Below are 23299 nucleotides of genomic sequence, written 5' to 3' on the forward strand. Positions count from 1 at the left end.
ACTGCAATACAAAGAATGTTGTTTATTGCATATGGTGTCCATGTGGCCTCCCCCATATTGGACAAACACAGCAACCGGTCAAGGCTCGCATTGGCCAACATCGCAGCCGTATACGCAGATCAGTGGAAAAGGCACCACTTGTGTCTCATTACAATGTAAAAGGTTGTACTGCTGATGAAATAAAGTGGCAAGTAATTGAGATCGCCACTCTTCCAGAAAGAGGAGGTGACATCCTTCAGATACTCCCAACGGAATTAATGCCGCTGGATAGACAAGGTGAATTCAATAAATGAAGGGCTTAATTCTGCTGAGGAATGAGGAGGATATGTCACTACCCTTTGCTAAACAACTGTCTGTGATATAACAATTGTGGCCTGAATACACCTGTATGTCATCTGACACCCGACTATGCTTGCTCCAACAGCTTTATTTAATTCATTTTTGCTGTGACATTTGAACTGTATATATTAGAGCTACTCTCATGAAATATGTGTTCACTAACTAAGAATTACAACTGTGAAATGTGGGCACGCATACAATGTTCAGACTCCATGAAGTGCTCAGCATGCGTGATTGCATATTACAAATACCGTCGAAATTTGGATTTCTGTAAATATATAAAGTATATATGTGATTTTACCTGTTCTTCCCTATTTAGTACCCATCACCGATATTGTGCCTTAATTTCCACCTATTAACAGAGAATTCTCCACTGTCATTAGCGCAGCAACACCACCATTGTGCCAAACCTTCTCGTTCTTCACCTCCCACTGAGGTCTTTTTTCACTCTTTACCGATCACAGAACCGGAGCACCGGATTGCTCGGTGCAGCGGTTTTTCCTAGCTAGGTCTGCCGGTTTCCCTTGGCAAAAAGAACGGGAAACCTTGAATATAACAATTCTTTCTGGATGAGGATCTCTGTGATTGTACCTGATCAAGCTGACTGACGCTGCTTTTTCTGAATCGTTTTTGCTGGCTTTAGGACTCTGCACCTGTTACCACTGCTAGTCAGTGCTAACATGTTTGTGCTCTCTCCCCTAAACATGGTAACATGGGCTCCTACTCAGTTGGTATATTTAATTTGCTTATGTCCCTAGTAAAGTGCACTACATGTGCCCAGGGCCTGCTAATTATTTGCTACTAGTGGGATGTAGCACTGACCGTGCCACCCACATATGCAGCCTGAAATCATGCCTCAGGCCTGCCACTGCAGTGCCTGTGTGTGAAGTTTACTGCCGCATCGACTTGGCATTTAAAGCTAATTGCCAAGCCTAAAACTCCCCTTTTATTACATATAAGTCGCCCCTTGGTAATCCAAAGGGCAGAACGCTATACTTCTATGTTTTACATGTCCTGGTAGTGACAAACAGCTAAAGTACTTTTTTACTGCTGTAAGGCCTACTCCTGTCATTGGCTAGAACTGGGCATTCCTTAGAATACCTTTAAGCTGTAATTCCTGATTGGAAAGGAGTATGTGTTATGTTATTTGTATTTGTAGAGCGCACGGCTACTCAAGAGTGTCCCGGCGCTGTGTGCTGCTTGGGAACCCATCCTGGCTTTCCCTGTGAGATGGTCCCTACTGGGCATCTCCAAGGTGAAGACAAGCATCCCCGGCGCGGTGGGGCCGTTTGTGGAGATTAAGCAAGCTATTGCCCAGAGTTGCTGAGCGGGATCCCTGGTTAGAGTAGGCACCGAGGCGAGAATTATCGAGTCCGCTGACCTTGGCCCAAGACCCTGCCGCGACGGGAATCGAACCCTGGTCCCGGGCCGACCTCTGCTTCCGTGTCTGCCGCCTCTAACCAGTGAGCCACACCACTCCACTTAGGAGTAGCCTTTTCATGTTTTATATCTTTGCAATGGTAATGAGAAATCCTCTTTACTGGTAAAGTCGGATTTAACATTACTATTTTAGAAAGGCTACTTTCAGAAAGTGGACTTTTTTCTGCTTGTACTGCTCTTTGTGTCTCTAGTACACGTCTGGGCTAGGTGACCGACCCCTTTTTGTATTCCTTCTGGAGAGTCACAGACACTGCAAGGGTTGGGTGTGATTTAGCACTTATCTGCATCCATCTGCATCCCGATGGGTCTTTCTGGGCAAATGGGAGGAAGGGGGCCCACTCTTACCCTTCACAGGGTAGTAGACTGACCACATACAAAGGAATGATAACTCTCTTTGGTAGTCTGGAGTGAGTGCTGGGATTGAAAGAGATACTGGTGCACTTCAAAACCACTCTTTGAAGTTTCCCTCATATCAATGGCCAATTTGGAAGTAAGTGCTGAGTCTCTAGCCCCATCAAATCCGACTCTTATGGATCTACACAGAACCGCTGTCAGAAGAACTGTGGTGCTACACAAAAGACTCAACTGGAGTCTTGGTTAATCCTTGAGTCCACACTCCGCGATAGGAGGGCGTAAAGGAAGGATCGTATGCCCTTGCTCTGCCCATTGCATCTTTACATTGAAAGTGTAATCTAGAATTTCTTCAGCACACTTGTCTATGTGGTCAATTAAATGTCTCATTAAATGCCAATAGATTTTCGTGATGGACCCACCATTTAAACTTATCCAGTGTTTTTTTATTTTTTATTTTCCAACAGGTGAAATAAATACAGTAATGAACAAAAAAGGAGAAGGCATTAAACATCTCTTGTGTAGGAAGTGATGTAAAAACAGTACACCTCGCAATTTCTTCCCTTGAAGGCTAATGCCTCGCCAAAGTCTTTTTCTACAGCAGAAAATCCAAACTTCCCGGTGTGGTCTGTACTTGGCTCTTAGGGATCACCTGATATACATTGACAAAATAACACACTGACATACTGAAACAAGTCTGATAAGGTTCTCACTACGAAGAAAGAGCTAACCTGGATCAGAAAGAACACACAGAAGAGAAACCGTATGAATATATAGAAAATGACAACACATTTATTAGGGAGAGAAATCAAGTGCAACATCAGAATATCATACTGGAGAAGAACCATATTGATGGACTGACTGTGGAAAAGTTTCTTTGCAATGAAAGACCTAATGCAGCATCAGAGTGTCCACGTAGAGGAGAAACCATATACATGCACAGAATGTGGCAAAGCATTTATAACAAATCGACAGTTGAAGCGACATCAAATGGTCCAAACTGGGGAGAAACCATATAAATGTACAGAATGTGACAAAGCATTTGTAACAAATGGAAACCTAAAGCAACATCAGAAATTCCACACTGGGGAGAAACCATACCAATGTACAGAATGTGACAAAGCATTTATAACTAATGGAGACCTAAAACGACATCAGAAAATCCACACTGGGGAGAAACCATATAAATGTACAGAATGTGACAAAGCATTTCTAACTAATGGAGACCTGCAACAACATCAGAAAATCCACACTGGGGAGAAACCATATATATGTACAGAATGTGACAAATCATTCAAAACAAGTAACGGTCTTAAACGACACTACAATATCCACACGGGGGAGAAACCATATGAATGTACAGAATGTGACAAAGCATTTGTAACAAATGGAGCGCTAAAGGGACATCAGAAAATCTACACTGGGGAGAAACCATATCAATGTACAGAATGTGACAAATCATTTAAAATAAATGGAGAGCTAAAGCGACATGAGAAAATCCACACTGGGGAGAAACTATATAAATGTACAGAATGTGACAAATCATTTAAAACAAATGGAGAGCTAAAGCGACATGAGAAAATCCACACTGGGGAGAAAGCATATCAATGTACAGAATGTGAAAAAGCATTTAAAACAAATGGAGAGCTACAACAACATCAGAAAATCCACGCTGGGGAGAAACCATATATATGTACAGAATGTGACAAAGCATTTATAACAATTCGATACCTAAAACAACATCTGAAATTCCACACTGGGGAGAAACCATATAAATGTACAGAATGTGACAAAGCATTTGTAACAAATGGAGCGCTAAAGCGACATCAGAAAATCCACACTGGGGAGAAACCATATAAATGTACAGATTGTGACAAAGCATTTATAACAATTGGAGAACTACAACAACATCAGAAAATCCACACTGGGGAGAAACCATATATATGTACAGAATGTGACAAAGCATTTATAACAATTGGACACCTAAAACAACATCTGAAATTCCACACTGGGGAGAAACCATACCAATGCACAGAATGTGGCAAAGCATTTATAACAAATCAACAGTTGAAGCGACATCAAAAGGTCCAAACTGGGGAGAAACCATATCAATGTACAGAATGTGACTGATCCTTTTTAATCAATGGAGAGCTGAAGCAACAATAGAAGATCTCCACCGGAGAGAGACCATTCAACTGGACTGAATGTGAGAAGGCATTTATTAGAAAGTAGCATCTTATGCAACATCAGATAGTCCACGTAGGAGAGAAACCCTATGAATGTACATAATGCAAAAAGACATTTATTACTAGGCAAAGATAAATACTACATCAGAAATTCCACGCTGGTGAGAAACGATATGGCTGGACTGAATGTGACTTAGCAGTTATTACAAAGCAAAGTTTAAAAATGCATCAATATTCACACATGAAAGAAACCATATAATTGTACAAAATGTGACATAGCATTTTTATTCCAAATGGAGGGTGACCATTCAACTGCACCGCACATGACAAGGTACTTATTATAAAGGGAGAGTGTTAGAAATGGGATTTCTGGTTGGCTAAGGCTTGCGCCAAAGTCAGGCAGAAACCACCACTCTAGTCAGGGCAAGGAAGTTACACGCCAAAGATAACCCCTGCTCACCCCCTTGGTAGCTTGGCACGAGCAGACAGGCTTATCCCTGAGGCGATGTGTAAAGCGTTTGCGTGCGCACCCAGCAACAACACCCAAGGCCCACCACAAAGGAAACTCCACACAAGGTATTCTATAAAAATAACCTTTGTATTATACACAACACATTAGATAAAAACACACACTCTACAATGTGCCAACAGGCACGGGCAGAATTTACAAGGGATTATATATACAGGGGACAGGGCCACCTGGACCACTGTCAGGAAGTAGCACTTTTTAGAACATAGGAATAATACTGTAGTACAAAATAACATATGTAGCACACAACCAGTAATTACTGGTATCAGGTAAGTACCACCTACGCAACCCTAACCACCTTAGGAAAATATTGCGCAGGGAATCAGGACCTCACTAGCACCACCTGTACTAGGGAGAAAACAACACCTAAGTATCACAATACCTGTAGGGGTCTAAGCACATAAACACATGATGCATAACATTCAGAGGTGTAAAGCAAAGCACATGACGCATAAACACATTCAGAGGTGCAGGAAAGGAACAATGGCGCAACAACTCACATTAGCCACTATCTGTGGCAGTCCCTAGGCCAACTGGCCGTGAAGGGGCAAAGGCGCCCTGTGTCCAGCCAAGTCAGGGTGCGCCTGTGCAGGCTGCGCAAACCAAGGTGCACAAAGCACAACCTACACGTAGCAGTTGCCCACTAAGTGCTGGGCAACTGGAGAGATGCTGGGGCACCACTGTGCCTTCCTAAATAAATATGGCAGGGGTTGGAGCCTCTCCTGGGCTCTAAGAAAACACTTGTGGCCCCCTGAGCCTCGCAGGCTCTGATCAATATTGTGGGGCAAGGTGGGAGTGGCCCGCTGCCATCTGGGGCCACTCAATCGCCAAGGAAATGCCCCCATATGCGTTTGGAGCGTGCACTGCGCTCTCCACAACCAATGCGCTGCCGTTGGAGTCCCTCTGGACTCTGAACATAAATATGCCCTCTGCGTTGGAGCCTCGTGGGCTCGACAAAACACAATCCCCACGTTGGAGCGCCTCGCGCTCAAAGACAATCGCTGCCACAGTCGGTGGAGCCTCGGGGCTCTAGTGACCCCAGAAATAATGCACCCGTTGTGGGAGGGGCCGAGCAACAGGACCAGCGCTGGGCGCTGCCGGGGAGGACCGAACCCAGGGCCCCGTCACACCCCCAGTAGCAGACACTCACCGGGTGAACGCGCAGGTCCCGGCCGGCGGCAGCGCTTCGTGGAGTCCCGCTCAGGGACTCGGGAATCCTTCGATTCCCGAGCGAATCCTCCGGCGACGCGGGACTCTCCTTTGCAGGCGGAGGCGGGGTAGGCTCCCGCCCTCGTCTTCTGGGTCTCCGTCACAGGAGCGCAGGGTAGGCTCCCGTCTGCTTCCTGTTTGAGGCGAGGCCCCGCCTACGTCCCTCACAGTTTTGCCTGACTTCCTGTGCGTCCCGAACCGGGCTGCAGCGGTGATTTTTCCCGTCACAAGAGGGGTAGGCTCCCTCGTTACAGTGGATGTACGGCGGGGTGGGCACCCGCCGTAAAATAAACAAATAAGCGGGGTGGGCACCCGCCAACGAGCACGGCAAGGTCCCTGGCAGGGTGGGCACCTGCCAGGGGATTTCAGGATTGGCACCGCACGGGGGAAATGCCGGGTGGGCACCGGCTTGCAGCAATAAAGCGCTCCTGGCGCTAGGACAAATAAAAGCGCTTCCAAGCGCTAAAGGAGAATAAAAGCGCTTCCAAGCGCTTAGGCCTAACAAGCACCACAAAGTCCAGCAAAGTTCTTCCCTGCAGGCAGCAGGGCCGGGGTGGGGGGCAAGGCTGGACCCAGAGCCAGCTCACTGGGCCTCCAGGCAGGGAGGTAGTCCAAGTGGCGGTCCTCTGGTCCAGCAGCAGCAGCAGCCCCCCTCAGGTAAGATCCTGGCAGAGAACAGATTCTGTGGGGACACAGCCCCATTTTTATACAGGCAAACCCTTTGTTCTGGGTTCAGGGTGAGGGGGAAAACCAGTCGCAGCTGGTTGGGGAGCACCCTTGATGTGCTCAGCCCCTCACTCTATTCACTGGCAGGGCTAGGGTCGTCAGTCGCACCACAGGGGGCGGGGCCAGCATTGTGTGTGGAAAACCCTGTCCTATTCAGGACCCAGGTGTACTCCTCCCACCCATCTAGCTGCTGATCTCCCCATTCACCACTGGGTGACTCATCCTGACTCTGGGGAATCCCTAGCCCGTCACATGACACGACCAGCCAATCACGCGACAGACACACTGCACACAGAAGTGCCCACTTCTAGAAGTGGCACTTCCACACTAGGTACATGCACGCCGCACACATCATCGCGCAGCATTCACTCCCACGAGTCCGCACATACCTTGGCCTTGGGCCTGCACACCCCACGCATCAGGAACTACTAGGGACACATACACTCCCCATGCATTCCTATGGGAGGGCAGGCCTATCTCACCACATGCACTCAGAGCACGCACGCACTTTACCCTGGGACACAGGGAAAGTGCGCAGAAACCAAAAAATTACCACACCAAGTCACCAGTAAAAGCAAAAAAGTTCAGGGGTGAACCTGCCAGAAGGGCCAAGTCCAACACAACCCCCTTCCAGCCAAAACGCAGGGCAGACCAATCACCACCGTGATGGACTTCCCTGCTTGGGGCGATAGAACACAGACGCGGGCCCGCAACTGCAGGGACACCCTCCGGTTCTACGCCACGGTGAACCCATGGAATTATTTCTAACACCACTGTCTGGACCAACTGGGCTACCCCACTGGTACTCCCAAGCTGTCCGCGGCCAAGACCAGACCCTAGGCCACCCAGGTGCCACTGGTCTTTGCCTAACCATAGAGTGGGGGGTAGTAACCCCTGGCACATAGCGGCCATTCTCCACTCTACCTCTCTGGAAGACAGGACTAGACTGCCACTGGTTCTCCAGCCTAGGGTCTACACCCTCAGGCGGACCAGGAGTCTCAGGGAAAGCTCTCCTCCCCCTACCTCTTCTCCTAGGGTTCCTCCTCCTCTGGCGAGGGGTACACCTAGAACGCCATTCCAACCCAGGGTTTAACCCCTCAGGTTGTACCGGGGGCAGAGGTGGGCTCTCCCACCCTCTGCACCCCCTTCCAGAGCCCTGCTCCCTACCAACTGGGGCGGTACCTCTGGAAGAAGAACTGGTCGGGACGCTGGTTACAGACGTCCCACCCTTCAGGTCAGGCTGATCCCAAACCTGGCCTTCCAACCTCCGGCCTAGAACCTTTGGTGGAATAATTGCCTGGCACTCCAGGACTTCTGGGGATTTCCACTCCATCCCCCTGAGGCTATCAAAGGACACATATGTCAAGCGACTGTCTGTCTGGCGCTGATCTCCCGTCCCCTGTCCACCTGACAGTGCGCGGAGATCCCCCAGAACAGAAGTGGTGCCACCCTGGTCACTACACGGGATCCTAGCCCAACTGGGTAGTCCCTGACCCACAGGCTCTTCCACTGGGAAACTCATCCCCCAATCACTCCTCACACTGGACTCCTGTACCCTCCCTACCGGAGCGGTACTGCCAGACTCTAGAACCACAGGAGCCCTGGTTACAGGTGCTCCAGGTCCTCTACTCACCAGGAGATCTTCCTCAAATGGGCTAACAGGACAGCCTAGGTCCCCAACTTGGTGTTCCCTCATGGAACCATCCAAGTCCTGAGGCAGGGTTTCGTACGTCCGGGGACCCTCGGGCGACGCGGGACGCCGCACACATCATCGCGCAGCATTCACTCCCACGAGTCCGCACATACCAAACTTGGGCCTGCACACCCCACGCATCAGGAACTACTAGGGACACATACACTCCCCATGCATTCCTATGGGAGGGCAGGCCTATCTCACCACATGCACTCAGAGCACGCACGCACTTTACCCTGGGACACATGGAAAGTGCGCAGAAACCAAAAAATTACCACACCAAGTCACCAGTAAAAGCAAAAAAGTTCAGGGGTGAACCTGCCAGAAGGGCCAAGTCCAACAGAGAGTTAAAGCAATATCAGCATCCACACTGGGGAGAAACCACATGTATTTATAGAATGTAACAAGGGATCTATTACAAAACAAAATGTAATACAAGATCCGGAAGTTCACACAGGGGAGAAAACATATGTATGTTCTGAATACCACAAAGCATTCATAATAAAGGGAAAACTGAAGCAACATCTGAAAATCTACATGCAGGAAATCCAATGTCTGTACAGAGTTTATTCTTCCTGTGGAAGACTTTATTAAGTTAATGCAGCATAAACAAATCCACACTAGGGAGAAACCTTATCAATGAATGGAATGTGACAAGGGATTGATCACAAAATGTAGTATATCGGAATGTTCACACAGGAGAGAAACTCTATAAATGTGTTGAATGTGACCATGAATTCATAAATGGAGAGCTAACTCGGCATCAAAAGTCAACCCTGAAGACCGCACTGAATTTAGCAAGGCATTTATTGACAAGGGAGAGTTAAACCGCATCACAAAGTCCCCACTGAGAAAAATCTATATGAATCTACAGACTCAATCAATCAATGGGTATTACGCGCGGCAAATCATCAGTGAGGTTCTCAAGGCGCTGGGTGAGGAGTTGTTGTCTGGAGGGGCCGATCAGTTGAACAGCCAGGTCTTGAGTCCTTTCCAGATTCGGTGATGAGGCAGATCTCTGGTGCAGGAGGAGTTCATTCCAGGTCTTTGCAGCCAGGTGAGAGTAAGAGCGACCTCCGTTCTTTGTGCCTTAGACTCTAGGAGTTAAAGCTAGGAAGAGGGAGGCGGAATGCATGTATCTGGCGGGGAGCCATCTAAAGATCTTGTGGCGCATGCGCATTGTGAGGAAACAGATGGCAGAGATCATGTTGATTTGCTTCTTCATCGAGAGCTTGTTGTCCAGGACAATGCTGGAGTCACGGGCATGGTCGGTTGGGAAGGGGAAGAAGCCAGGTTCTGCTGACCACCATGCGTTGCTTCAAGGAGATGCGTGGTTACTGAAGATGAGGACTTCTGTCTTGTCCATGTTCAGTTTTAGGCAGTTGTGCTTCATCCAGTCGGTGATGTTGGCCGTGCACCTATGAAAGTTGTCTCTGGGTTTAGTGAGGTGGGTCCAGTCGGTGTAGATGACCTTCAGCCCGTGTGAACTGACAATGTTGGCTCGGGGTGTCATGTAAGTGTAGGAGAAGGGGGGCTAACGAAGGATCCTTGTGAGGTGCTGCAGATGATGTCCTTGGGTTCAGGAGTAGGGCGGGAGTTTGATTGAGTAACAAGGATAACAAACATAATACTACTGAACTGTATGGGCCCATTTGGTGACCGAAGAGCCACAGTGGGAAGCATACAAAAATAAATCCTCAGTCCTTGAATGGACAGAAGGGACAATTGATAGGTCAGTGTTTCACCATCCTGAAGACATCGATACTTGGATAGAGGCTATAAAAAAACTGGTTGCTTCGCTTTACTTGTTTATGAAAGGCTAACTGTTAATTCCACAGTGATCAAGGCTTCAGTCGAGCAGGATTTATAAAGCACGGCTAATCGCCCAATAGGTTATCCAGGCGCTTGCAGGTCCTGTAGGTAGGCTTATTCGAACAGCCAGGTCTTGAGGGCTGTTGGTCGTGGTCCTTTTTGCAGGGTTATCCCCAAACATTTTGAATCTTCCTCCTATTTTTTCCTGACCTGTTGTTGTTTTTAGGACTCTGGGCACTTTACCACTGCTTATCAGTGCAAAAGTGTATATGCTCTCTTTGTAAATTATTATATCCGGCACATCGATGGGCAGCACTTTTGCGCCTTCGGTAGCAGGGCTGTATGTATTTGATTTTGAGAGTAAATTCATCCTAACGCCACAAAACCCTTTTTCGCCCAATATTTTCTTTTGGAAAAGATATATTGATGACGTCTTGATCATCTGGCAGGGATCTGAGGATTCCCTCCTTGATTTCTACAACTGGGTGAATGAATGCGATCCTCACCTCAATTTTACACATTCTCACAATAAAGACGAAATGATCTTCTTGGATGTGATAATTACCAGGGTAGGCGATATCCTTCAAACTAAAACCCACCACAAACCAACGGCAAAAAACAATTTACTGCATTTTACCAGCTACCACCCTCGTCCATTGAGGGAAAACCTGCCGTTTGGACAATACCTACGGCTCCGTCGTAACTGTAGCGAGGTCTCAATGTACAAAAAACAAGCCAATGATCTTACTGCCAAATTGAAAGATCGGGGATACCCTACCAAAATACTGGCAAAAAGTAACAAACGAGCTCGCAACCAGAACAGAGAAGCTCTTCTGGAAGTTTATGAGAAAGGTGATCAGGACACCACACCTCTCACCTGCGTCACAACTTACAACGCAGCCTCCAACGCAGTGAGCAAGTCCATAAAGAAAAATTGGCATATACTGACAAGCAATAAACATGATTGGGAGAAGCCATTATTCTCTTATAAGAGAGCAAGAAGTATTAAGGACTCCCTCGTACATACCCGTCCGAAAGTTCAAGAAAGAAACCAAGATCAGTCCATTACCAGTACGTGGGGCCTTTCGCCCATTGTGGGCCACTACCCCTGCGGGTCATGCAGTGTTTGCCATTTGACTTCCCCTTCTGAGTACCTACTACTGGAACAAGGCAAACAATGGATACAGAGAATGCACACCAATTGCAATTCCACCGATGTGGTTTACATGATCACTTGCCCATGTGGACTGAGATACGTCGGAATGACGAGTAGAAAGATAAAACAGCGAATTTGCGAACATCGCAGCACCATCCGATGTCGCAAACTGAGCACTAAATTGGCTGAACATTATCTACAGTTGAACCATACCACAAATGACATGAGATGGACGATCATCGAAAAACTCAGGCCTGGAGCAAATAACCAACAACTGCTATTTGAAAAAGAACAACGTTGGGTTTACCGTTTATCTACTCATATCCAAGGACTGAATGATAATATTCCATGGGGTTCCATATTGAAAAACTGATTCCATCATACATGACATCAACTCCTTAGTAGCCTCCGTGTAGTTCTTCTTTTAACCACACACTGCATCCTGTGTGTTGTGCCAGCATGAATTACTATATTGACACCAACTCCTCCGTTTATGCTGCCCATAGTTTTTGCTCACGATGCGATAGTTTTTCCTCACGATGCGATATATACCAACCCGGGTATATTAAAAGCAAATAAAGTGTTTAACTGCATTATACGCATATACACATAAGAATTCACAACCGGGGATCAGACATCGATATTATATACTTCCAATGGTAGCATGTGACAGACAAAACGCACCACCCCTAAAAAACCTCCTATTCTTGGGGAGAGCCAATAGGATTCCAACGCATACCCGCCCCTCCATCTGTACTAATCACGAGGACACAACCAATGGGAAGGCATTTTCCACATTCGGATTCACCCGCCCCATTGGGTTACACGTACGTAGAACCCATCACGTGATCAGAACCAGGAAGTATTTACTTCCGTGTTCCCCGCACACTTACCAAGATCCGGGCCGAGGAGGACAGATCGAGGTTGATCGCGGGAGTGTGCGAGCATGGAAGTAAGTTGACGAACCGCTAAGACACCGCATCAGGTTCCTTCCAAATTCCATTCCAAAAGCAGATGATAACAGTTACGATCTGCTTTTTTATCTCGCCAGATACTATAGCTCACTACCCCCCTCCCGGACCCATGATGTTAGTAACAACAACAGCATAAGTAAGAGGGCTATTTGGTTTTTCCATGCAGCTATTTTTAATGTTAGACATGCTTTGGAGCAACGGCGCCTGGCAAACACCACAGACGCTTGTTTTTAGCATGCCTGCCACTTCACGAGTTCGCTATATGTTTGACATTCACTCCGGCCAATCAGCCACTACGATTGCACCTTGTCAATAGTGCTGACATCACTTGAAGTAATCGTAATTAGACACAAATAGTGTTTTTTGTCTTGTGAATATCAGTCCACATTTTCACAAGTTAGAGACAACGAATAATCACTCGTACTACGGTCTTGTTAGCTAATATTGCTACCAAGACACCCACTCTCGCTTTACAGCACGGTTCCATAAAATGTTTGTTCACTCAAGCACTTTTTAACAAAACTGCAATCAAACAATGTTTTGTCTTTGTATGTTTCTTTATATGTGGTTTGTCTGTCTTATTTCTATTTCAGACATTCTGAGCCCCGGATAATTAGGAGGCTCCTGGGTAAAACCGTGAGTTTTACCATTTGATCTCCACAGGTTAGGGTGCGCCTTAGAGTGTGCATACCGCCGTGGAGACACCCTTGGTCCTGATGAAAGCTTAGCCGATTAGGCACCATAAGCAGAAACATGTCGACCTAAAAATTGGTCAAGCCCTGGTCAACATCACTGGCCAGACCTTGCCCAATTCACGTTTTTATTGGTTTTTGATTTGCCAAGAATAAACTTGTCATTGGTTAAAATCATTTACCTTTTAATCTCACTTCCCTTCACAATCAGAAACCCGCTCCGCTGTAACACAGGCGTCGCAGCACACCAGAGAGGCATTCGGCCTCTCTGGTGGGAACCCGATGATGAAGCATGTCACCAACTAGGTTGGTGAGTGAGGGTTCTTTTAACAAATATTTTTGGTTCTTGCCCGTGCCTCTCTTTTTTTGCTCCCTATCCCCTTGTCACTCTTTTGTTGTTTAATTGGCTTATTCGAACAGCCAGGTCTTGAGGGCTGTTGGACGGGGTCCTTTTTGCAGGGTTATCCCCAAACATTTTGCTTCTTCCTCCTATTTTTTCCTGACCTGTTGTTGTTTTTAGGACTCTGGGCACTTTACCACTGCAAAAGTGTATATGCTCTCTTTGTAAATTATTATGATTGGTTCTCCTTGATTGGCATATTTTGATTTACTGGTCAGTCCCTAGTAAAGTGCTCTGGGTGTGCCGGGGCTGGTGAATCAAATACTAGTGGGCATGCAGCACTGATTGTAGCACCCACATGAGTTGCCCTAAAAAGATGTCTCAGGCCTGCCACTGCATGGCTTGTGTGCAGTTTGCTAACTGCCATGTCGACTTGGCAAGTGCACCCACTTGCCAGGCCCTAACCTTCCCATTTCTTACATATAGGACACTCTTATGGTAGGCCCAAGGTACCCCCCTGCGCAGGATGCAGTGTATGTGAAAGGTAGAACATGTACTGATGTGTACAACATGTCCTGATAGTGAAATACTGCCAATTTCGTTTTTCACTATTGATAGGCTATCTTGCCCCATAGGACAGAATGGGGAATGCTCTGTAACATTTTACAAGCATATCTTCCCATAGTATAAGATGGAAAAATAAAGTTTAGGCTCTCTGAATTTAGAATTTAATAACCCATCTTTTACTAAAGATGGTATTTAGGTCGAGCCTGTAACAGCGCGCATGCGCTGTTCTGGTGAAGACTTCATGTAGGGTCTTTCGAAAACTAACCTAAGAATCGCATACACTCATGCGTGTTGTTGGAAGTGCGTTCTCCGAGAGGCTTCGGAATACGTTCCTGACCACCCTTTGACCCACCTCTTCCAGAGTTAGGCCGAGCACTGGCGGGGAGGCCCTTCTTGGAAGGGGCTCGTTCCTAGGATCGTACACGCTGCTTACATTATTCGATAGAGGGACACCACACAGTAGTTCTTAGTAAGACAGTATACTTTATCTATAAGTTCTGGAGATCTTTATGATCCGTGATACAGCTGTTGGATCACTATCACAACGTCGGTGGGGTTCGTTTGGGGGTAGCGGGACAGTCTTAAGTTTAGTGTCTCTGCAGAGTATCCTTCGCACAGCTCTTAGTCCTTGAGCTGGAGGATATGGGGTTTGCTCGGCAACTCCGTCGGTGTTCCAGGATAGGAGCGCCGCGAGTCTCTCAGCAGGCGCCGGTGGTTTCAGGTTCTCGGGAGCCGCGACGGCGTCAGCAGGGCTCAGATGGTTCAGAGTTCGGGGAGCCGCGACAGCGTCAGCAGGGTTCAGATGGTTCAGAGTTCGGGGAGCTGCGACAGCGTCAGCAGGGCTCAGATGGTTCAGAGTTCGGGGAGCCGCGTCACCGTCAGCAGGGCTCAGATGGTTCAGAGTTCGGGGAGCCGCGACAGCGCCAGCAGGGCTCAGATGGTTCCGTGGGACAGGTAGCGTTCTTGGTTTCAGGGGTCGGTCGAGCCGCGACCAGGTCAGCAGGGCTCGTCGGTCCAGGTCTTCTCTCCCACCTGTCCCTTCAGCACCCCTTGTTATACTCCCCCTCCTCTTTGAAGTCCGGAGTCCTCGCAGAGAGGGGTCTTGGTGCCTGGGGGCGGTGTGTTGGGATTTCCTGCCGCTCGGCCCTTTGATCTGTTCAGGTTGGTCTGGGAGGGACTCCAGACACCCAGCATGCGAGGCGCCCGCTCACCGGGGGCTTGGTGGCCGATCGAAACCCTCCTCGGGGAGGAGATCAGAGGTGTGAGAGAGACTGCGCCTCCCGGTCTTGCTTGGGGGGTTCCTCTCTCTCTTGGCTGGGCATGCGTGGTAGTGTCTAGGTTGTGCTGGGGCCCCGGCTGGCCATCGGGTTTATTGGGCCAGGGTGGTCGGAGTCTGTGATACCGGGGGATCAGATGTGATGGCAGGGGTTGCTTATTGGTCGGGAGGGTCCACGCCACGAGGCCGGTCTCACACGTGCACCCCCCAGCTGAAAGGCGGGGAGAACTACCCATCCACTTGGGGGTTCTCCTCGCTGAAGCGGAAGAATCGGGACAGGCCGTCAGCGTTGGCGTGTTCAGTCCCGGGGCGATGTTCCACAGTGAAGTCCATCCCCTGGAGGGAGATTGACCATCGTAGCAGCTTGGGGTTTTCTCCCCTCATTTGCATCAGCCACCGTAAGGGTTGATGGTCCGTTTGAACCCGGAAGTGGGTTCCGAACAAGTAGGGCCATAGCTTCTTGAGGGCCCAGACTACGGCGAAGGTTTCTCTTTCAATGGTGCTCCACTGTTGCTCCCGAGGTAGTAACCTTCGGCTGATGAAGGCTATGGGGTGATCTATGCCTTTGTCATTGAACTGTGAGAGGACTGCCCCGATGCCGTGCTCCGAAGCGTCCGTCTGGACCACAAATTCCTGCGAGTAGTCGGGGGCTTTGAGTACTGGAGCAGTACATATAGCGGTTTTCAAGGCGTCGAACGCTTCTTGGCACGGGGGAGTCCACTGTACTTTCTTCGGGTGCTTTTTGGAGGTCAATTCTGTGAGGGGGGCCTGCGATGCTGCCATAGTTTTTAATAAACCTCCGGTAGTAGCCGGTGAGGCCTAGGAAGGCCCGGACTTCTGTTTGGGTCGTAGGGGGTTCCCAGGATAAGATGGCGCCGATTTTCGGCTGGAGGGGGGTGACCTGCCCGCTTCCCACCTGGTGTCCCAGATAGATCACTGAGCCCTGTCCAATTTGACACTTGCTGGCTTTGATGGTTAGGCCGGCCTGGCGCAGGGCCACCAGTACTTGCCGGAGGTGCCGGAGGTGTTCGGTCCATTGGGAGCTGAATACTGCGATGTCGTCTAGGTACGCTGCGCTGAACCCCTCTAGCCCGGCCAGGACCCGGTTCACCAGCCGCTGGAAGGTGGCCGGGGCGTTTTTCATTCCAAAAGGCATGACTCTGAAGCGGTAGTGCCCATCCGGGGTGGAGAAGGCGGACCGTTCCATGGCTCCCTCGGTGAGCGCAATTTGCCAGTACCCGCAGGTCAGGTCGAAGGTGCTGAGGTAGCGAGCAGCCCCGAGGCGGTCGATGAGCTCGTCTGTGCGGGGGATAGGGTGAGCGTCAGCTCGGGTGACCGCATTGAGTCCCCGGTAGTCTACACAGAATCTTAGCTCGGGGGCGACACCAGGGGCGGCTGCTTTCGGGACCAGTACTACAGGGCTGGCCCATGGGTTGTCGGAGGGTTCAATCACCCCTAGGGCTAACATCGTGGCTACTTCAGTCTGGATGCAGGTCTGGACCCGGTCAGGGACTCGGTAGGCTCGGTGTCTTACCGGCGGGCTGTCTCCGGTGTCGACGTCGTGGACACACCAGTCGGTGACCCTCGGGGTGAGGGAGAAGAGGTCTGTGAATTGTCTCAATAGCTGGCGGCAGTCGTCGGACTGTTGGGGGGTGAGGGTGGACGACAGGCTCACTCCCTCTACGGAGCCATCCTTCCCCTTAGCACATAGGGAGTCCGGAAGGGGCTCTGTGTCTTCTTCTGACCCATCGTCGGTGGCCAGGAGCAAACTCAATTCCGTCCTCACTGTTGTAAGGAGACCTCAGCTAGGCCTACCAGTGCAAGGGGTTCGCCCTTCTCTGCACAGAGTCCTCAGACAAGTAGAAGAAGTTGGCACAGAAACTGGAATAGAAAATACAAAGTTTAATAAACCTTCATGAAGTGGAACCACATTCAAACAGCACCCTGTGGTGCTGAATGAATGTAGCACACAGAGTAGAAGAACCATGGGTCTTTTATACCCACACAGGGGCTCAAAAAGAGGGCGGTACAAGTATACATGAGAAGAGTTACATACATAGATGGTCATACAGAAATGCACAGTCAACAGTAAAGGAGGAGCTAGCAGTCGCTGACTCTGGTAGAAACAACCTGATAGTTACAGACTAAAAACAGATGTATGGACAGTTAGATTCTTCTGCGCAGGCGCAGAGTAGCAGAGTCTAAGTATAACCAGTCCTTTAAACAGAGCACAAGGGTAAACAACAGTGAAGAAGGAAACAGCTCTTGGTAAGCACATGGCAGACAAAATGGCTGCCGGAAATACAAAATGGATTCCACAAAATGTACAGGATAGCCTCTAAATACCAGATGGATTCCGCTAACGCTAATTTAATCGCAGCTAATTTACGACAGACGACCCTTTTAGCGTTAGCTGAAGACATCTCCCATAATCCAGTAGGAAAACAAAAAAAATGCACATTAATTTGTAAAAAAAAAAAAAATTCTTTCTTTTTTTTATAAATTTATCAATATCCTAATTCATTCCTAGGTGGGCATTTCTCATTCTAAATATTGTTAAGCGGGTATGTATAAGGTATAAGCAGGAGTACAAAGGGAACAGAGAATTGGGTCATACAGATAGCAGGAGAGAGTAATTACTATTATCAGAAACAGAACTATTAGCTTTCTAGTCCTAAGCAAATCCTAGAACCATCCAGTAAAAACATTTTCAAGGCTCCTATGCATTTCAGTTATCATCAATCTCAACTTCAAATTGGCCAACAGTACATATCTAATAAAAACATTTTCGCTAGACTTTTCCAGTGTTTTCTTTATGAGGGCTAGAGTATCTATTATTATTATTAAGGAAATGCACCATCTCTCTACTGCTCAGATGAACTTTTCTCTCATAGAATAAACATTATTCCTAATACAATTATGGAAGCAGTCAGACATATTATTACAAAAATGATCCTGGATCCGGAGGACTACACAGGACCATGAGAATTAAGATGAAGAGCTGCAAAGGGCTGCTCCTCCTCAAAAATGGGACGATCAATGGGGTACATTTCTAACAAAAAAGAAAAAAGTCCTTGGGAAATTAAAGCCGCTGTACAACCAACCAGAGGGGAGTCTTCTCCCTGTGTCCGTTTGAGCCTCACAGGCAGACTCTTGTTGTTCCCACGGTGGAGCTGCACAACTCGCAAATCAGGAATCATGGCCTAGTTTCAAGGGAAAAGTTTCTTCTTTCAGGATAGGGCAATCACCTACCAGGGGAAATGCGCTCAGCGATCCTGTCCAGTGTCTCAGGCAGTGCACCAGTTTTCTTCATTTCAATCTAACAGGCACTAGAGACACAGCACCTGTACCCTGAACTCAAGTCCTTCCCTAACTCCTGTATTGCTCTGCTGGCACACTGCTCTTTCGTTGGGGCCATAGATTGCATTCAGCGTGCTCAGGCATCTCTTGACCAACAAAGCTGAAAACTTTACAGCCACTTTAGGGACAGGATTCAGAGGCCTGATGCTAGGATCTCTGAAGCAACCCTTGTTTCAAAGGGGGTTACCTCAAGCAAAAACTTTCTCGCCCTCCTGGTCGGTCTGTGACTCTCGGCTGGGCATCAAAAGCTTGATCCACGATTTCTCCTTTCTGATTTGTGACCCCGTCTTTCGCCCAAGACAGTGGCAGGGGTACACACTTCACATCCCAGTGCTTCCGGCCTTCTACCTTCACTGAGGTCCTGGTTGCCAGCAATGCCTGTGCTGGTTACCTTCACTTTGACTTCAAGCTGGACTGGTGCTGACTCCTCAAGCTGGATCTGATGTCCGCGCCCCTCTGGCAATGGTTGTAAAGCAGCAAATATCTATTGGTGGAAAGAACAAAAGGTCTTTAGACAAGGCACAGAAATAATCTATCAACAGAGAGGATAGTCTCAGAATACTTCCTAGTCTAGGGACGCCCCATATATTAACAAGGCACCCTGGAACCCCTTTCATCTATGTGAGAGTAAATAAAACAACAGCCTGGACCTATTGGCAAGTATAAAAGGAACTCTTTGGTGAACTGACAAGAGTAATACGTCACCCAATCCCAAGCAGTCAAGGAAGTTTGTGTTCATTTATTAAATTCTGAGGAAAAGAGAAAAACAATACAGACATACTCCAAATCCTTACATCTGTATTTTCCTATCTTAATCATCTAAAGACCCTCAAGAAAAAGGAAATGTTATACACTTTTACTCATAGACTTTGCATTACTTGTACAGGACTGCAGACACTTCTAAAATGATTTTTCTTAATAAAAGTACCTACATTGTATACTTAGGACCATGCTCTCATGTTATAGGAGCAACAGGAAAATCTAACACTGCTAATTTATCAAGGATTCCTATTACATAAAGAACTAAAAACTTCAACATAATGGGTACATGTTCTCCAGCGGAACATCTTGTGACTAACAGACTCCTATAAAACAATATTTTCCTCAAAAATGTTTGCTAAGGATCACATGGGCATCTTCCCTGCATTCTACTTTTTCACAATCCAAACTATGCAACATCAGTTCTAGTAAGGACTGTCAGTTTATTTACACAGACTAGCTTATAAAAACTAGCAATGCCCTTGCAAAAACTGTATGTAGCATGAGAATAACAAACAATAGTGGTGTTATAACCTGAGAATTTTAGAATAAAAACCACCCACAGCTAGTTCCCCTTAAAGATCAAATAAGGAAACAGCAATCTAGACTACTCATCCTCTCATAATTCCATCAGAGAGGATGGGTAGTGTCGGGTCAGGAACTTAGATCCGGAGAAGAACCAGGTCCACAGGAGCGAGGATAAGGTCCCAACTCTCCCGTAAGGTAGGTCTCCTGGTCGGTACTAGTAAAGCCCACGACCAGAGAAGAATACCTCTAGGGAGGGAGGAGACGACCACAGGACCACGTGACCAGAACGACAGCAGTTGGCTGGTGGGACAATGCTGTAGCACACAAAATAATAAACAGGAGAGACAAACAAGAGGGGCTGGTTAGTGCAGGAGAGAGAATTGGCTTGGTGGAGATACCCCAAATAGGCTAGGACAGTTGTGCACGTTCTCATACTCACATAGCGCGCCAATGGTTAAACAAAGTCTTGGAAATCAGCATATATTCACTGAGGGGACTCCGACATAGAATGAGATAAGGTGACTATGGGCTTTGACAGAATCTCCCCCTGAGTAATGGAGTCTAGAGTTTTGGAGCCAGGTTATAATTCGTTCTTGCTCCAAAGTACTTTTCTCAAGTTCACCTGTTCTCCTCGCGAAGTCTAAAAAGAAAACAGTGTTCCTCTGACCCAGAGTTAGCAATCACTCGAGGTCTCCGGTGTGAGCTTTACAATAAACAGTCTCTTTTCATCGTGGGGAACACGGAAGGACTCGTGGCACTAATAGAACACAAAAGGGCACGTCTCCCAGGATTACGATTGTCCCAGCCACATTCAGTGCTCACGAAGAAACAGAAAAACAAAACAGCACAAAAATAATGATATCGGATTCTTCCTACCGGCAGGTGCGAAGGGTCCGTCGCATAAAAAACGGGCAAGGTTGATGTCGGGGAGTTTGTGAGAGTTAGTGAAGGGGAAGAGCGCGTTAACTCTCTGATTCGGCAACAGCTTGAGAAATCCAAGACGACGTCCCTTGGAAGTTAAACGCTGTGCTCCCCTAAGGTTTCTTTAAAGGCAGCGAGACATCTGGAAGGCAGAAGGGAGTCCGAGGGTCCAGGCGAAGACAAACGTTGGTGTCTCACAAACAGTCCCTTTCAGGCAGGATCTCAGAGGAGGAGGCGAAAGGAATACGCGCATTCCCCAGGGTCAGAAATGCGAGTAACAGGTTGCAGGGTAACAAACACAGGGCGTGGTCCAGCACAGCTGAAGGAAGCCAAGCACCATACAGAGGGAAAACGTCCAGTTTAAACAGGCAGCGCAAGGCAGCATGGGAAGGCACACAACTCCACCCCCAAACACAGGGCATTATGGGAGATGTAGTGTAGGGTGTGGGACAACCGAACAAAGACAGGAAGCTTGACGGGTAACAGGTAGTAACATAGCAAAATATATTTATTCATTTTATTAATGCTAATAATGTTTAAAACAGTATTACTGAATAGCCAATTAAATATCTCATGGCTATTTCACAGACAGTTTTGGGAAAAAGAGAGAGAACACATACATTTGCCTACCCTTAATTTGTAGAGGAGCTAGCCTCCTCCCCCACTTTTGACAGTAGGAAACCTATAATAGGTTTCATTCTGTCAACACTATCAACCCCAATGTATAGCAACTGGGCATAAACAAACTCTGAGGAGCTAAATAGCACATTGAGCTAGCTAAAGAACATATTCCCTTAGCAAATGTAGTAGTGTGACATGAGGCCGTATGAATTCAAATGAAATCCCATTGCTTCCTGAATTCAGCCCTAAAAGCATTAGTGCTATATATATGGCTGAGACATTGTCTTTTAAAGAGAGGTCACATATACCATTATACTATAGTCATTGAGTCCACAAAAACTTGCTTTTGCCAAAAAAAAAAAAGGTAAGCAAAACCTCTTTCTTTCCCTGCCCTGCCATTTCGTCTTTCAAAGGTCGAAATGTCAAAACACATATTGTGCTGAGCCCTGCCAGGCTTCTAAATGTAGGAGTTCGGCCTTTAACCTATGCAGCTGTTCCATCTTGTATACAAGGTTGTCATGCAGTCGTACAAATTCAAATTGACCATGAAGACTGAAAGCACGACAGCAAACCCACTGCAATCCTGCCTACCAGCAATTCATAGGTAAGCTTAATAACTTCTGCCAGTTTGTGTACATATGTATATTTGTAAGCAGTGTGCCGAGTGCTTGTCTAGCAGTATAGATGTCAGCTATTAAGTCTATGCTTAAATATGTGCATTTACTGGAGCCTAAGGCAGTTTAAAAGCTGCTCTGACTGGAGAAACCTCATTTAAATAATTTTACTCAATTTCGACTTTGATGTTTAGGGCACTTAAAAATGAATATCCTACAATGTTTTTGCATAATAGTCATCCCCAGAATGTCCTCTACATATCCCAGAGATGTGGCATCAGAAATATATAATGTATACCCGTATAAAAATAAGTTTTGTACGCCTGGGTAAAGTGACATTTCACATGTAAGTGACCCCCTATTGCTGTATAGCACGACTTAAATTCAGTTTGGATGCTAGGAGGTCACAGCATCATGATTAGGCATTATGAATAGAAAAAAATGAATTTAATGCACCTATGTTAAATAACATTTTTAATATAATCAAAAATATATATATATTTTTTTTAATAAATCTAATCATTTTGATGAGTCCACATATGAAAAGCAAGCTGCATCCCTTTGCCTATCATATTTAAATGCATTCATTCACAGCCCTAAGAACAGAAGCTTAATTTGAAAACATGACAACTTTTTGCGCCACCATTCACAAGAATGAGATTATAAAAAGAAAACTTCAAAAAAGATATTTTCTCATTACCCAAAATACTGAACCTCATTTGTGGAAACCCTTTACAGCATTCTAAAATGCAGAGTTTTCACTCTGAGGAAGTCTTAGCTAAGTAAACATTCCTGTTCCATTTGTGGCCTAAAAAAACAACAGCAACAACTGTTTTGCTCATCAGCAGTAAAGGCGCTTCTCAGGGTTGCAACATGATCATGGTGGCAGTCTTATTTAAAACAGACATTTCAAGTGTTAAGATGTGGGTGTAATACAGCAAAATCCAATGTATTCAGATGATGTGTTTACCCATTAATATCTATACAATGTATCTAAAGAAAAGTCTTTATAATTATCTATTTTATTATAGAACACGCAATTTCGTTTTTTAAGGCCTGTTATCCCCATATAAAGAATATGAAAAAGGAAACCTGATTTCCTTTAAGGAATCAAAGGCATACTTATACACTTCCAAGGAAACAGAACAGGATTTAGCTAGTGCGATATTTAGAAAAATTCAGGTCACCTTTTTGCAGGGGCTACAA

At 46.8% G+C, this 23299-nt stretch overlaps 1 pseudogene; it reads left to right on the forward strand.

Annotated features, from left to right (window-relative positions):
* The first annotated feature begins 2640 nt into the window (after nt 1–2640).
* Nucleotides 2641–23299, forward strand: part of LOC146822479 (uncharacterized) — a 282668-nt pseudogene continuing 262009 nt past the window's right edge.

Source organism: Triturus cristatus, chromosome 6, assembly GCF_964204655.1.
Source record: "Triturus cristatus chromosome 6, aTriCri1.1, whole genome shotgun sequence".
In the NCBI taxonomy this organism is placed as follows: Eukaryota; Metazoa; Chordata; class Amphibia; order Caudata; family Salamandridae; genus Triturus; species Triturus cristatus.